The sequence below is a fragment of the Hemiscyllium ocellatum genome, chromosome 35 (genome assembly GCF_020745735.1).
Source record: "Hemiscyllium ocellatum isolate sHemOce1 chromosome 35, sHemOce1.pat.X.cur, whole genome shotgun sequence".
NCBI lineage: Eukaryota > Metazoa > Chordata > Chondrichthyes > Orectolobiformes > Hemiscylliidae > Hemiscyllium > Hemiscyllium ocellatum.
The window spans coordinates 40,811,547-40,825,949 of NC_083435.1; the positions used below are offsets into that span (position 1 = coordinate 40,811,547).

Consider the following 14,403-nt stretch of genomic DNA (forward strand, 5'->3'; position numbering starts at 1 on the left):
TGATTGTGTGAAATCTCACGAATAGAGCTCACTCTTGAACAGCCTCTCCCCTGCAGGAATGTGTCAGTGGGTTATGAGGCTTGATGATCACCCACAGCCAAACCTTCAGAAAGGTTGGTTTTGATGGAAGGTTCCACACCACTAACCAGTTTCAGATCTGTCAATGGTCCCTTGACCCAACTGATTTCCAGATGATGGCCCAACCTTCTGTGTTGAACAATGCTACACCAGGACTGAATGCCTTCGCACAGTTTTGCAGCTGTTCCTTGGGTGATGGTCAGCATCTATCTGCGGTGTCTATCCTCTGTATTCTCTGGTGTTGTACTGCAATCGTTCTGTAAAACAGGAAAATAAAACATGTTTCCTCCAACTCCTTCTACTCCTTTACTCGAGGGAATTATTCCTTAGTAAATTTTTTAAAAATTTCTTCATTGGATACAATTTTCTGTGTAAGTTGTCATTTGTTCCCATCTCTAATTGCTCTGAAGAGGAGATGCTAAGCTATTTCATCAACCACTGCTGTCCATGGTGGTGTAGGGACATCCAAAGCACTGTTAGGAATGGAGTTAAAGGATTTTGAACTGGTGGCAGCGTAACAATAGCAATACAGTTTCAAGACAGACTGTGGGCTCTGAAGAGGAATTGGCAAATGGTGGTGTTCCTTTGCATTTACAAACAAGAACTAGGAGCTAAGCTATTCAGCCCCCAATCTAACAAGTGCAGTAATTTCTGGACTACTTCTGGTTAGTGAGAATAGGAGGATTTGGCAGATGAATGCGTGGCTTGACAGCTGGTGCAGGGGGCAGGGATTCAGATTCTTTGATCATTGGGATTTCTTCTGGGGTAGAAGTTACCAAAAGAGGGAGGGATGCACCTGACCTGGAGGGAGAGCCAATAACCTGGCAAGGAGATTCGCTAGAGGGTTTAAACTAGTCTGGCAATGGCGTGTGATCCAAAGCAGTAGTGAGACAAAAGAGAAGGATGAGGACAGTGCAGGAGGATGAGGACAGTAAAGGCGGTGTTGGTAATCCCAGTACCAAACAGGACAGGCAAGAGCACTGCAGGGAGCAAGGGAAGTCTGAGTTAAACTGCATTTATTTCAATGCAAGAGGCCTGACAGGCAAAGCAAATTAACTCAGAGCATGAATGGGTACACGGACTGTGATACTATAGCTATTACAAAAACATGGCTAGGGGAGAGACAGGATCGGCAGCTCAATGTCTCAAGGTACAGATGCTATAGGAAGGACAGAAGAGGAGTCAAGCAAGGAGGGGGGAGTTGCAATTTTGATTTGGGAGGACATCACGGTACTGAAAGCAGACATTCTAGAGAGTTCGTTCACTGAGTCTAACTGGGTAGAATGGAGAAATAAAAAGGGGGAGATTATTTTGATAGTATTGTACAAGAAGCCCTCTAGTAGTCAGCAGGAGATCGAGGAGCAAATATGTAAACAGATCACAGATAGCTGCAAGAATAATAGGGTTTTAATAATAGGTGATTGTAACTTTCCGAACATCAACTGAGATTGTCATAATGTTAAGGGCTTCGATGGAGAGAAATTTGTTAAGTCGGTCAGGAAAAATTTTTCATGCAGGAAGTAGATGGCTCTACTAGAGAAGGGACAAAACTTGACCTCCTCTTGGGAAATAAGGCAGTGCAAGCGACCAAAGTGTTAGTGGGGGAGCACTTTGGGACCAGTGACCATAATTCCATTACAGTACTCTTAAAATAGCTATAAAAAAGGATATGTCTGGTTCACAAGTTAGAGTGAAATTGGAGCAAGGCTAGTTTAATAGTCTTAGACAGGAAATTTCAAGAATTGATTCAGGGAAGCTGTTTGTAGGCAAAGGGATGTCTGGTAAGTGGGAGGCTTACAAAGTGAGTTCATGAGGCTTCAGGGCCAGAATGTTCCTGTTAGAGCAAAGGGTAAGGCTTGCAGGAGTAGGGAACTCTGGATGATTAGAGTTATTGAGTCCTGGTCTTGAAAAAGAAGAAGGCATGTGACATGTAAAGGCAGCTGGGATCAAGGGATCCTTGAGAAGTACAGAGAGTGTTGGAGTACATTGAGAGAAATCAGGAGGGCTAAAAGAGGACATGAGCTGGCTTTGGAAGATAAGATAAAGGAGGATCCAAAGAGATTCTACAAGTACATGAAGGGCAAAAGAGTAACTATGGAGAGAACACGACCTATTAAAGATCGACAAGGTTATCAATGTGTGGAGCCACAAGAGATGGGTGAGATCCTAAATTAATATTTCTTGTCAGTATTTACCGTCTTAAGGTGATGTCTTAAAAAAGTCCACATTACAGAAGAGGTGGTACTGGAAGTCTTAAAACATATTAAGCCAGATAAATCCCTGGACCATGGGAGTCTAGGGAGGAAATTGGGAGGCCCCTAGTGGAGACATTTACATTATCAATAGCCACAGGCGCTTGGAGACTGGGGTTGGCTAATGTTATGCCCTTATTTAAGAAAGGCTGCAGAGAAGTGCCTGGCAACTACAGACTGGTGAGCTTAATGTCCATAGTGGGTAAGTTGTTAGAGGAGATTCTGAGATACAGGATCTACAAGTATTTGGAGAGATAAGGACTCATTTGGCATAGTCAGCATGGCTTTGTGCATGGGAAATCATGTTTCACGAATTTGATTAAGTTTTTGAAGGACTGACCAAGAGAGTAGATAAGGGCAGTATGATGATGTTGCTTACATGGACTTTAGCAAGGCCTTTGACAAGGTACCGCATGGTATGTTGTTGAGTCAGCTTAAATCTCATGGGATCTAGGGAGAGCTAGCCAACTGGATACAAAATTGGCTTGATGGCAGAAGGTGGTGGTAGAGTGTTTTTTTTCAGACTGTGACCAGCAGTGTTCCACAGGGATTGGTGCTGGGTCCACTCTCATTCATCATTTATATAAATAATTTGGAGGAGAATTTAGGAGGTATAGTTAGTAGGTTTGCAGGTGACACCAAGATTCGCGGTATAGTGGACAGCGAAGAAAGTTATCTGGGAATGCGGTAATATCTTGATCAATTGGGCCAGTGATCTGAGGAATAGCAGATGGAACTTGATTTAGATGTTGTATTTTGCTAAGGCAAGACTTACACAGTCAATGGTAGGACCCTTGGCAGCATTACAGAACAAACAGATCTGTGGATTCAGGTTCATAGCTCCTTAAAAATAGAGTCATAGCTAGACAGGGTAATGAAGGCAGCTTTCAGCATGCTTGCTCTCATCAGTCAGAGCACTGAGTCCAGGAGTTGGGATGTCTTGATGCAGCTATAAAAGACATTGGAGTACAGCGTGTAGTTCTGGTTGCCCCACTATAGAAAGGATCTTATTAAACTAGAAAGAATGCAGAGAAGATTTACTAGGATGCTACCTGAACTGGAAGGTTTGAGTTATAAGGAGAGTTTGTATATGCTGGTACTTTTTTTCCTGGAGCATGGGAAAATGAGGGGTGATGTTATAGAAGTCTATAAAATCATGAGAAGCATTGATAAGGTAGATAGCCACAAGTGTTTCCCCATGGTAGGAGTCTAAAACTAGAGGGCTTAGGTTTAAGGTGAGTAGGGAGAGATATAAAAGGGCACACAGGGCAATTTTTTCACACAGAGGGTGATGAGTGTCTGGAATGGGCTGCCAGAGGTAGTAGTAGACACGATTATAATTTTATCATTTAAGAAACATTTGGACAGGTACAAGAATGGGATAGGTATGGAGGGATATGGACCAAACACAGGCAAATGGGACTAGTTTGAATTGTGAAAACTGGGAGGCATGGACAAGTTGGGACAAAGGGCTTGTTTCCATGCTGTCCACCTCTATGACTAATCTGCCGTAGTAGTCAATATGTTCTTGATTGTTCTGACTTTGGCCTAAACTCCATATCCCAACCAATCATTGCTATTCCTTGTCCTTCTAAGTCAGAGAATTCATAGGTTTATAAGGTATTTTCGAAGCAGTGTGGCAGTGGTGTAAGAACTGAATGTTCAAGGTAGTGGATAGAATGCCAGTTGTGACAATACTATGGCTTTAAGAGGTGTATTTTAACCAGGCTTTTTTTTAAGAGACGTAATAAGCTGTCTATTTGAATCCAATAAAGTAAATAGCTTGTGATGCCTTGTTTTATTTTAAGTTGGAACAATTGAAGCAGTCTCAATGGATGGAGTCAAGCTCCCACAGAACCAAGATTTCTTTTAGTTTTTGCTTTCAGCAGTTGCTGGGTCTTGATGTGGAATATGGAAACTCGTTTACTCTCTCCGTAATATTTAAAAGCTGGAGTTTTCTTCCTGTTGCTGGAATTGCATGTGCGACAATCTATTCCACTGAATTTGCCTTTGCCAAGGGTGTGTTTATGGGATGTTACAATATTGGAGCAGTTAATTAGTAGTAGTTAATATATATTGTTTTGTTAAGCAATTTGATAGTTCCAGTAAAGCCAATTCTTTAATTTAATTTCTTTTTGTCTGTATTTTACTTATAGTATATGAAGTGTGTTCGTTTGAAGCCTGGTAATTTGACCAATCAAATTGCATCCAGAACACAAGATCTTACACTTATCTTTCACATAAGAAGCAAATAGGGTCTAGACTATCTTCTGAATATATTTTGAGGGGGCTTAGTCTTGTCCATAACACAACTAAGCAGATTTCTTTGTCCTGGACAGTGTTGAGTTTTCTATGGATTGATGTAGCGGCGCCCATCCTAGCACATCATGCTCAACGTCACCGACATTTCACTGGTCAGTTTCCCAAGCTTCGGGAATCTCATACTGCTCCAGGAATATTTCGATTGGGTGTGAGAGATGTCAATCAGAGAGCACACCCACTCTCCCCATTCTCTTCTCCACCATCCACAATTCATTCGCCAATTAGCAGTACCCAGGATAATAAATCAACTCCAAACATAAACAGAGAACTCAGTAAGAAAAATCAGTAAGAATCCTCACTCTGCACATCTCCGATAATTACATCTCACCTTCTCATATTCAAGAATGAGCCATCCACAAAACCTAGCTGGAAATCAGAGGGAAATGCTTCCAATAAACACACTCAATATTAAACAAACAGCTCCATTCAAACAGTTCAGCACAAAGCACCGGGTAAATAGCTCTCTCAGCTGGATCTTCTCACACAGCATAAGGGACACTTGCACCCCTGATTACCCACAGGATAGTCAGACTGCCTGAAGATTGGTGTGGATATTATGGGATACAATTTGTATAAAAGCTGCTCCTTCACTCACCTCCTCACTTGGTTCTCAGTCCCTATAGGAAGTGAACCAGCTCTGGAAGAGGAAGAGGAGACAATGGGCAGAGTGGGTGGACTCTCTGATTGACGTCTCTCACAGTCAATCCAAATATTTCTGGTGTAACGCCAGTTTCCAGAAGTGTTTGGAACTGACCAGAGAAATGGAGGTGACTTTGAGCAGCAGATGAGGTGGATATTTAAACTTGACATTGTCCCACCTGAATAAATCCTCACTTGCTGCAGCTGTTGTCTCAGTTCCCTTGATAAATGCTTGACAGAGATTTCTAATGTGAGAATATCGTTCTTCATCTTCAGAAGATTTCAAACTGATAACATTAGTGTGGGATGGGTTTAACAGCAAGTCAGAAGAGAGGTAAATCCTCAACAGTCAAGGCAGTGTTGCTGTGCCATAATGGGATTAGCTGAGAACAGGGAAGCGAGTTTTGAGATTTCTTTTGCGAAGAAGGAAACACAAGAGGGAGGACATAGGAGCAGAGAGATGACGAGATAAGGAGATTGAACCAATGCTTGAAAAGCAACGTTCCTCAGGGAGTGACACTGATTTGTGGAATGATTGTACTCTGGGAACAGCACATTGCTCAGCGAGTAATATGATGCCTAGAGGAGACTCTTTAGTTAGGAAATAACTGTGACTTGGAGATTGGCTCCAGTGACAATGCTGTCACTTTAAAAAGGTTATTCTGTCCATGTTCTTTCGAGGAGAGGCCGTCAAGACAGAGATACTGAAGCGTCTAGTTTAACAATGGAAGGGAAGTGGTCAGTTCTCCCAGTTCAGGGTTTTTCTAGCTTGTATTAGCTGGGGCAGTCACAAGATGTAAGAGTCTAAAGGAGTTGCAAACTTCAGCAACAAATTCTTTTGAATTTCTTCTGAATTTCTCTGGAAGAAGGTCCCCCCTGCCTGTAAGAATCTGTGATTGAATTTACCCCTTTCCCAAAGGCTGTGTTTAAGGGATGTTCCTATATTGGAATAGTTAATTAGTTAATTTCTGTATCAAGTCAGTTAAGTTTTCCAATTGTTAAGTTATTCTAAATTCCTGTTTCTTTTGTTCATGCTTCAACTGTAGTGTTTAACTAAATTATTTTGTTTGAAGCCAAGTAGTTTGACCAGTTGCATCACGCTTGGAATAGCTACTTCACATTCACCTTTACAATAAGAAAAAGTTCAGGTCTAGGCTACCTGCTTAAAATAGTTTGAGGGTGTCTAGCCTGGTCCATAACACTCCAGGGTGACCAATTTTGAGACAATAAAATGACAGGTATTTACGCTGTTGACCCATTGAATTCGGGAGTAGGGGATAGGGTCATTGCTGCTGTGATTACGAGGAAAGTGCTGTGGTGGGGGAGGCTCAGAACGGATGTGGGTAGTTAGTGATAGTCAGAGCTTGTTTCTGATGAAACTGTAGTTCTATCATTGCACACTTGGAAATATGCTTTTTGGTCCTCATTAAGCTATTTAAATAAAGAGCACCACACCAACGTGGGGATGTGACCTTCTCCTCATCAAATGCTGCCAGGATGAGCTCAGAAAAGATGAATCTGTCAGCACAGGGTATACAGGTAGACAAATCTTCATTAACTATCAACTCCATAAGGATATAAAAGTCATAATCTACATGGCAGTCACTCTCCAGACAATATATTGATTCTGACTGGGGAATGAGACTGTAAAGCAGGGAGTGGCAATTGGAATCAGGGAGTAACTCCCTGCACAAGGCATTACCAATACTTAAGGAGTGACTGTGACTTGGACATTGACCTCATGGCAAAAACGTCTGAGGAAATCACATCAAAATAAAAAGTTCTGCAGATGATAGGATGGCAGCTTCATGCAGTTTCTCTTACAACCTCTCCCCTTTTCAGTCAAGTCATTGCCATTCACCCCTGGACAAATCAGAAAATTAGCCCTGAAGCAATAGCAAGCAGAAAGCTTCATGAGGGACACAAATGATTTGAGAATTGTACCAAGGAACAGTACAACTTAGATCTCCAATATTAACTGGCTTAAGGAGTAAATCGAGGCCAGAATCTTCAGCACCATTTAGGGAGATGTATTCAAACCGAGGCGCCTCAAACCTTTATACTTTCACTCCATAGTCATCAGAAAACAATCTGTGACCAGTCACAGAAAACAACTGTAGAAAGTAATCACAGGTTTTCCATTTAACCATGTTGTTGGGAGCCAAGTTCAGATGATAAACACTGACGTGAAACCTGCAATTACAATGATACAACATCGCTGAAGCTCCAGATTACTGCCCACAAACCTTAATAAATCAATGAATTGATACAGTTTCAACCAGATTATGTTATTTGAGTCTATAAATATCCATCATAGCCATATTGATTGTTAAATGCATAGAATATCTATCAAGATCCCTGCAAATCCATTGCTGTTCCACTTCTGCATGAGGCATTGTAAACTGTCATAAATGTCCACTGCTTTTTGTCATTTATATAAATGATTTGGATGTGAACATAGGTTAGTATAAAGTTTGCAGGTGACACCAAATATTGGAGGTGTAATGGACAGCAAAGAAGGTTACCTCATAATACAACAGGATCTTGATCAGATGGGCCAATGTGTCGAGGAGTGGCAGATGGAGTTTAATTTAGATAAATGTGAGGTGCTGCATTTTGGAAAGGCAAATCAGAGCAGGACTTATACACTTATTGGTAAGGTCTGAGGGAGCGTGTTGAACAAAGACACCCTGGAGTGCAAGTTTATAGTTCCTTGAAAGTGGATTCGCAGGTGGATAGGGAAGATGTTTGGTATGCGCGAGGTCATATTTTAGCTGTACAGAACATTGGATAGACCATTTTTGGAATACAGTGTTCAATTCTGGTCTCCCTGCTATAGGAAGGATGTTGTGAAACTTGAACGGGTTCAGAAAAGATTTACAGGGATGTAGCCAAGGTTAGAGGGTTTGAACTTTAGGAATGCTGCCTGACCTGCTGCGTTTTTCCAGCAACACATTTTCAGCTCTGATCTCCAGCATCTTCATTCCTCACTTTCTCCTAGGAGAGGCTGAATAGGCTGGGGCAAGGGACCTAAGGGGCAACTTCTTCACACGGAGGGTGGTGTGTGAATGGAATGAGCTGTCAAAGACTGGTACAATTACGATAGTTAAAAGACATCTGGATGGGTATCTGAATAGAAGGCTTTTGAGGAATATGGTCCAAATGCTGGCAAATAGGACTAGATCAATTTAGGACATCTGGTTGGCATGGATGAGTTGGACATGTGGGTCTGTTACTGTGCTGTGCATCTCTGTGATTCTATGAATACATTATTACAAATAACTGAAATTCTTGCCAGAATTACTGGTTTTGTAATAAATATTGACCACATTTCATTCCCAAACTTAATTTGATATTGGACATCTTTTCAATGCCTTGATTGGTTCATCTTTCAGTACCCAGACTGGATAATCATTTGAACACATTTTCATGAAATCAGTGGAGTAATGAAGGATCAAAACAAATTACTGACTTGAACAAAGCGTATCAGTTCAGGAAATCAGCTCAGAGAAAACAATCATTCTGAAGGGTCAAAAAGTTTAGCGCTGAAGAAGCACAGCAGGTCAGGCAGCATCTGAGGAGCAGGAGAATTGATGTTTCCTGATGAAGGGCTTATGCCCAAAATGTCAACTCTCCTGCTCCTCGGTTGCTGTCTGACCTGCTGTGCGTTTCCAGCGCCAAACTTTTTGACTCATGGAGAACTATTGTTGTGTATTATTCACATTCTGTTATTTTTAATGTGAATAATTATTTTTGGCCTCTGATTTTGCTCAGGATTGATGTCCACTTTTATGTTTAAGGTTTAACTCATGATGAGTTTTTGTGAATTAGTTTTAACAAGTTTACTCTCAATTCTAATGACAGAATAAAATTTGCCAATCTCTTCTGATCTAGCATCTCAATTTACTATGCATTGAAGAACTTAGTTGAACTGTTGTGTCCTCTAATCCACTGCACTTAGTGACCCCTATACATCGCACCCAGTGACCCCTATATATTGTGCCCACTCCGACAGTTGATATACTGTTACTCCTGTAGATCACCCTCTTTGACTTAAAACCACCCAAAGTCTCTCCTATGGAATACCCAGATGCCTCCTATAGATAACTCTGAGAAATCACTCCTTGCCATTGGCAGAAGTTTGGTATGCTTTCCTTTATTGGTCAGAGTATTGAGTACAGGAGTTGGGAGGTCATGTTGTGCCTGTATAGGACATTGATTAGGCCACTGTTGGAATATTGTGTGCCATTCTGGTCTTCTTCCTATGGGAAAGATGCTATGAAACTTGAAAGGATTTAGAAAAGATTTACAAGGATATTGCCAGGGTTGGAGGATCTGAGCTACAGGGTGAGGCTGAACAGGCTGGGGCTGTTTTCCCTGGAGTGTCGGAGGCTAAGGGGTGACCTTATTACAGAATTATGAAGGGCATGGATAGGATAAATAGACAAAGTCTTTTCCCTGGGGTCAGGGAGTCCAGAACTAGAGGGTATGGGTTTAGGGTGAGAGGGGAAAGATATAAAAGAGACCTAAAGGGCAACTTTTTCACGCAGAGGGTGGTACGTGTATGGAATGAGCTGCCAGAGGATGTTGTGGAGGCTGGTACAACATTCAAGAGGCATTTGGATAGGTATGTAAATAGGAAGAGTTTGGAGGGATATAGGCCGGGTGCTGGCAGGTGGGACTAGATTGGTTTGGGATATCTGGTCGGCATGGACAGCTTGGACCGAAGGGTCTATGACTATGACTCTATAAGTCCCTGCCAGACCACTCCCATCCTCAACAAATACAAAAACATTAATCATGTGATCCACAAAAGTACGCACCATCTCCTTTCCCCGTGATTCTGTCAAAAATTTCTCCTTCCCCTTCAGAATGATTTGGAGAAAGTGAGGACTGCAGATGCTGAAGAGTCAGAGTCAGAAAGTGTAGCACTGGAAAAGCACATCAGGTCAGGCAGCAACAAAGGAGCAGGAGAGTTGACATTTCAGGCATAAGCCCTTCATCAGGAAACATCAATTCTCCTGCTTCTTGGATGTTGCCTGACCTGCTGTGCTTTTCCAGCGACACACTTTGACTGATCTCCAGTATCTGCAGTCCTCACTTTCTCCTAATCTTTTTCTATGAACTGTGTAAAAGTGTAAGTATTGTCCACAACTCTGAGATGTAAAATCCAGAATTGGGTACACTCCTTCCTACTATGCTCTGTACCTGGTGACCAAACCAACCAGGGATTCAGGTCCAAGTCTGCAACTCGAACCCTTCACCTTGCTGCTAAAATTACTGAGAAAGGACACATTGACCATAAAGGAGGGGAAAGTGAGGACTGCAGATGGTGGAGATCAGAGTCCAGAGTGTGGTGCTGGAAAAGCACAGCAGGTCAGGCAACATCCAAGGAGCAGGAAAATAGACGTGTCCTAATGAAGGGCTTATATGCCTGAAACGTCAATTCTCCTGCTCCTTGGATGCCGCCTGACCTGCTGCGCTTTTCCAGCACCGCACTCTCAAAATTGACCATAAAACCTCATCAACAGATTACTGGTTTTTAATGAGCTACTAACATGGAGATGTAATTTATCTGGTGGGACAAAAATAGATGTTGACTATGTATGAATAAGAGCCGTGTCAATAACTTGCACGTTAGAGTGATCATTAGAGCAGATCTCACAGAGTATTAGTCAAGAAAAAACCATTCAGCAGGATGTGGCTGCACCAGTTCTTCAAATGAGCATCATAAACTTGTGTTAATCTCTCACATTTATTCCATACCCTTGCATGTTATTTTTATGCACATAATCATCCAATGCCCTCTTGAATACCTCTATTGAATTTACCTCCCACCAAACTGACAGGCAGTGTTTCTCATTCCAGGAGCCATTCATGTAAATCACTTCTGCGCTCTCTCCAATGAGTTCACATCCATTCTACAATGTGCCAACCACACCTATATACATTATTTCAGTTGAGGTCTATATAGTATCTTCTACAAGTTCAACATTACCTCCTTGCTTTTATAGGGATATTACATGTTCTGCAGCAATCCAACCACATTCAATGATCTATCCACATAAACATCCAGATCCTGGTGTTCTTGCATGCCCTTTGAAATACAACATAAAACAGGGGTTACGATTCTATGTTCTTCCCAATCAAAGTGCACAACTTCACACTCCTCTGCTTTGGAACTCCAGATTCACCCACCCATTAACCTGTCTATGTCGTTTTGGAATTCTACACTGTTACCTGATAGAGTGAATTTATATTTTTAACCTGATAGGGTTATACAAAGATTTTCAGATTAGAGAAAACAACAGACATTAAACATCTTAGAAATGAGTCTAAGAATCAGCAGGAATGTAAGCAACAATAGAAGGCAATATAACAAAATGAGTAAAGGGGAAGCAGCCACTGAAACTACACTATCGAAAATAAGATATAACCACCTGATGAAGGAGCAGTGCTCCGAAAGCTAGTGCTTCCAAATAAACCTGTTGGACTATAACGTGGTGTTGTGTGATTTTTAACTAAAATAAAATGAAATGCGTCCTGACAGGGTGAAGAAGATGTTAACAACATTAATCAATTATCTAGAATGGATAGTTGTGATTCTTTTTATGTTTGTATGAAGCAATACTGGAAGTTGAATAATGAGCTGATGTGACCAAATGAGTGCTATAAGATTTCCCCCTGCGCCTTCAGAGTTTTACTTCAGTTTAATTGAGTTGGAGCTCTCCCAGCTTCAATAAAATAATTGTTAACCTGTACTCGATCTCTAGTAATTAATTAATAGAAGTAGCCACAACACTTCTCGCACATTACAATTCTTCCAAGTTTTGCGTCATCTCCGAACTGAATTAAATTGTAACCTGCACACCAGGATCCAGCTCAGTAATATAGCATGTGGGATATAGGTAAATAATTACTAACTTTAGAGTATAATTGTGGATAATTGGGTACTAACTTTAGTGCATAATTATTCTAGCAAATAATTTCTTTCATCATCATAGTTTAAATAATTTACAGTCTCAGCAAAATAGCTGAGAGAGCTAAAACGCATAAACTAGACAAGAAAAGACACATTGTTAAAATGTATATTCAGGAATGGAATGTACCTATGAACAATGGAAGATGTTACAAGCAAACAGATAAAGTGAACATCAAGATGCAAGTTTAGTAAAATCTCCTTTATGTCAGCACTTACAGAGGTGAGGGTCGCCAACTTGGAGAAGGGGGTAAGTAATAAGGATGGAGCGCAGCTGGGTAGTGGCAGAACACATTGGGGGGGGGGGGGGTTGATGGGGTATGAAGACCTATGAGGTAAACGGGGAGTACAAAAATTAAAACTGTATAAATTGTAAAGCAATCCCTGAATGTGTGTGCCCACTGGTCACCCCTTCTTGCAAGAAGATTTCAATAAAATTCGCTGCTTCAGATTTTGACTCAGACTGAAAGTTATTATACTGTGAGTTTTATTTCTCACATAGCAGGAAAAGCAAAACCTAATATCAATCCCTGGGGAACACTCTACAAACCTTCCTTCGGCTTAAAACATGTTTATTGACCGTTAATCTCTTTTTTTAAATAACTCAGCCAATTTGGTCTCGGCGTTGTTACTGTTCCTTGGACACCAAGACCAATAACTTACCTCACAAGTTGTCCCACGTACAGAACTAAAACATTCAAATCCTTATTGACAAAATGTTCCTGTAATTAATGTTAGAATGTTTCATTTTGGGACAGTAATATCTATAACAGAACAACAGATGTCAACATTAATCAGGTCTGTCTAAATCTTGTGAAACCCAACATCTCCAGCGATATATCGGACATTTCAGAGAGAAAAAAAAACTCACATTTGATGAGAGAATGTTGAAGAGATTTTCTCTGGAGGTACCTTCCTGTGTTTGATGGAGGGAGGGACAGGCCATCTCCTCAAACGTGACTGAATTACAGCCCCAAGCCCAGAAAGCTCCCCCTTCACTGAGGTTGTTTAAAACCCCCTCAGGGACTCAGCTCAACTCATCCAAACCGCTCACAACCCCGCTCCGAACTACATTACCCATGATGCATGTGGGCCACGCGTCAGAGCAGAAAAGGTCTGCAATATGGAATCAGGGAAAAACTGCCCGCGGTGCCTGATGGGCATTGTAGTTCCTATCCACACAGCGACGGTTGGCACCCGAACGTTCGGAAGTTTAAATTTGAAAGCGCGTGAGCTCGAGCGGCTTCACGAAGACGCCGCTGGAAACGGATGCGCGCCCCTGCAAATAGGATTCTTTTTAATGGAAGGTTCCACTTCCTATGAACTTGAAATTATAAACCCACTAATCGAGACAGTATCCCAGCTCACAGTTACATTGATTATTATATTGCATAGAAGGAGGAACTGAAATAAATCAGCATTAATACGTAAATGATGCTAGGGAGATTCACGGGATATAAGGCCGATAAGTCTCCAGGATCCGATAATGCAATATCTCCAAATGTGCAGATGACACAAAGCTTGGTGGTTGGGTGAACTGTGAGAAGAATACAGAGATGCTTCATTGTGACAAGTTGAATGAGTAGGTAAAATGCATGACAGATGAAATATAATGTGGTCATCCAATTTGAAAGCAAAAACAGGAAGGCAGATTATGATCTGACAGTAGATAGCAAAAAGGAAAGGCGCAATGAGACCTGGCTGCCCTTGTACACTTTCACAGAAAATATGCATACAGGTGCAGCAGGTGGTGAAAAAGGCAAACTATGTTGGTCTTCACAGTGAGAAGATTTGAGTACAGAAGCAGGAATGTCTTGCTGCAATTGTAGATTGATTTTGTAAGATCACGCATGGAGCACTGCGTACAGCTTTGAAAGGATGTTCTGGCAAGGGAGGAAGTGCAACGAAGATTTACCAGACTGATTCCTAGAATGGCAAGACTGATGTATGAAGAGAGTCGAGAGTGTGGTGCTGGAAAAGCACAGCAGGTCAGGCAGCACCTGAGCACCAGGTGAATCGATGTTTTGGGCATAGGCCCTTCATCAGGAATTCCCGATGCCCAAAACATCGAATCTCCTGTTCCTCAGATGCTGCCTGGTCTGCTGTACTTTTCCAGCGCCACACTCTTGACTC

General features: G+C 41.6%; 1 long non-coding RNA gene and 1 pseudogene across 1 annotated transcript; both read right to left on the reverse strand.

Moving 5' to 3' along the window:
- The window catches only part of LOC132832797 (zinc finger protein 91-like), a 29,682-nt pseudogene that overhangs the window by 3,703 nt on the left and 11,576 nt on the right, over window positions 1-14,403 (reverse strand).
- Window positions 149-13,280, reverse strand: LOC132832801 (uncharacterized). Its single transcript, XR_009646987.1, has 3 exons — window positions 13,142-13,280; window positions 11,290-11,388; window positions 149-335 (listed from the first exon to the last, which is right to left on the reverse strand). It is a non-coding gene; the product is annotated as an uncharacterized LOC132832801 (long non-coding RNA).